Source organism: Meriones unguiculatus, chromosome 6, assembly GCF_030254825.1.
Source record: "Meriones unguiculatus strain TT.TT164.6M chromosome 6, Bangor_MerUng_6.1, whole genome shotgun sequence".
Lineage (NCBI taxonomy): Eukaryota > Metazoa > Chordata > Mammalia > Rodentia > Muridae > Meriones > Meriones unguiculatus.
Window position 1 is genome coordinate 110,136,854 of NC_083354.1, and position 3,047 is coordinate 110,139,900.

General features: G+C 40.4%; 1 pseudogene; it reads right to left on the reverse strand.

The window, feature by feature from the left end:
* Window positions 1-1,366: 1,366 nt before the first annotated feature.
* On the reverse strand, window positions 1,367-2,832 carry LOC110561039 (large ribosomal subunit protein uL22-like; annotated as a pseudogene).
* Window positions 2,833-3,047: the final 215 nt, after the last annotated feature.

Sequence of the window (3,047 nt, forward strand, 5' to 3'; positions counted from 1 at the left end):
ACAGATGTACTGCCGGGCTTCATTTGCCCCATGTTGCAGATGGAAGCGTTTTAAAATTTTGTATTTTTCACATTGTGAGTGGAATACTGGGCCTCAAGGCCACAGTCTACATTTCTAAGCAACTTGTCTTAGGAGCTTCTTTCTTCCACTGTGAATAAAGGCATTTCTTGCCACACATCACTCTTACAGAGGCTGTGGGATTTACACAGTGTGGGAAGCAGAAGAAAATGCACTGTGGACAGTCAGGACACAGCGGTGGGAAGTTTCTATCCACACTCTGAAAGCAAAGCTCCTCTCCTTCTTGCAAAAGTCTAGGAGCCCCAAGAAGATTTTCCTGCTTTTTATTTGTCAGTGGATCCAGAACGCATCCCTTCAGAGGATGCCATGCATGCCATCTGCCTGCCAACATCTTCAGGTCTGAGGAAAGGATACAAATGGAGTCCTGGAGGGCCTCCAGGCCTGAGTCCTACATGAGTAAAAATGTGTTCTATTCATGATGATTTATGCATAGCCAAAAAATCCCTTCATTTCCTTATAAGAGGGGTTAATCGTAGGCTATTAAAGATACAGAGCGAGCTGGTAGCCTCCATCACTCCACAACGAGGCTGCAGAGAGCTCCACGAAGTCCCATTTGGCAATGTTGATTTAACACCTCGTAAAAAGCCCAGGTCTTTGGAGGAGTGGTCTGCCTCTCAGGATGGGGATGGAGTGAGAAGAATTTAAAATGGGTCAATTAGCCAACATTGTCTTAAATCTAAAAGCTTGTCCAGAGCACAATATGACAGGTTTTTAGATGTTCAAAGAGAACAAGTGCCAGGACATCCAGATGACCGAGTTCCATCAAAACAGCCCATTTTGCCCCTACGTTTTTTTTTAATGTTTTGCAAAAATGATATTCAATTGTTGTTTTCTTACATAAAAGTTGAAGAGATAACTTCCTTTGTTCTATTGGTAACATTCCATTTTCAAAATATGCTAATTATTAGTTAAGTAAAAACAATGCTGAAATACCATTTAGGGTCCAGAGGGACCTTAGACATACACAGTATTAGATTTAAAAACATATGTACCTTCTACATTGCAATATACTTAAAAAAGAAAAAACACGTTTCATTATATTAATGATAAAATCCTTCCTGAATGCAGTTGACAATCTGAAAATTCCCCTGAAATCTACTCCCTTCAAAGTACTTTCAAGGATCCCTCTACATAAAAATAGCTGAAATATTTGTTTTCTTTTAATCTTTTACCCAACACTTCATGACTGTAAGGAATAGTAAATATGCCAAAGTAATGGAATATTTTAAATTAGGAGCAAGGATTTTCTTTTCTTTTCTTTTCTTTTCTTTTCTTTTCTTTTCTTTTCTTTCTTTCTTTTTTTCTTTTCTTTTCTTTTTTTTTTTTTTAAGAAATACTTGTAAATTTCCCGGTTCTTGGAACCAAAGCTGGAGTCTCTCATCACAGCTCCTGGAACGGTGAGTGCCCATCTCTCCTGCCACAGGAAAGCTGTCTGAGACCCTGGAGACCAACGGGAAGAGAACAGACCTGGAGGGAAGGATTACACAAGAGGCCTTGTCTGTGCGGCCGGAGGAATAGGGGCTAATGGAAACCATCAGCGCCATGCTTGCCCAGAAATAGGCTGGCCCTTCAAAGCTCCCATAAATCCTTCAAATTCTTCTCTCTGTCCCCCTCCCCTCCTCTCACATGTCCAGAGCCTGCCCTTCGCCTGCAAACTGAAAAAGCTCTCATCTCCACTCCGTGAATACCGCTGGAATATTTAGCTGCATAGTGTTAGGTCCATTACGGCCCTGATTCTTTCTTCCATTCCTTCCTTTTCTTCTACGTTTATCTGCAGTTATTTTATGCTGAATGTATTCGTGTGCATCAGTTTTCGTTGCTTCCGTGATATCTTTTTCATCCTCCTCTTGTGGCTTTAGAACAATTTGTTCCTCTTCAGTGAGAACCGACTCAGCGTGGCAGGGGGAGCTCATGTATGGGTTAATCCGACCATGGGCTCTGTAAGCGGCTGGGCGCATTCTAGGCACCTTGTTCACGTGGTCAACGGCTAGAGGCTCCACCTCTGAACCTTTAAGTTCCGCATCACGCATCACTCTCTGCATTTTTAAGCATGTGTAGCAAAACACTCAGCACTCTTTTTTGTTTTGTTTTGTTATTTAGCCACCGACCCTGAGTCCAGATACTGTTTGGCCCAGGGTTAACCCGACTCCTCCACCATTAATACCGCTGGAAGGGCACGCGTTGCTTCTTCAACCTGACATCTTTCAGATACTTGGTGGCTTTTCAGATCTTGATGGCCTGGGCAGTTTCCGGTGTTCTTAAAGTGAACAAGAAGGCTTGAATTCTTGATGGGCGTGATTTTGGTTTTCTGGATCAAGAGGGCAGCAAACCTCTGGCCGCTTGCGCGAAGAGCAGTAGCCCCGTTTCTTAGACGTCGCCTTCTTATTGATATTATTTCAAATTGACAAATTGTCGCTATGTATACCTACTGTGTATGAAGTACTGTCTTCAACTATACGTACAATGCGAGATTTTTGTATCAGGTCAACTAATAAATCCATCTCCCTGTGTTTCAATCATTTTTCAGAATGAGATATTTGAAATTTACTCTTGGGTACTTGTGTATATAATACACTGTCCCTCTGCTAAACAATGGATCTCAAAATGTTCTCCTCCCAGCTAGTTTAAACTTCCAGGATTTTAAGTAGTGGGAGCTTGTTTCTTCTCCAAGCCTTACCTCTGGGACTGATCATGCTCCTTTTTCTTCTCTGTGTTTAGCTTTTTCATATATGACTCATGAATTAGATCATGCATGTACCCGCTAGTGAAACACTATTATCCAAACAAGAAATTAAGAAAAGAATTTAATTTATAAATTTAATTTAATTTATATAGCAACAAAGATGATACATGAGACAAATTTAAAATAAAATAAATAAACGAATAGACTATTAAGGTATAAATTTAAACAAGGAAGTAAAAGACCTCTATACTGTAAACCATAAAAAAAATGATGATACAGGGAAAAA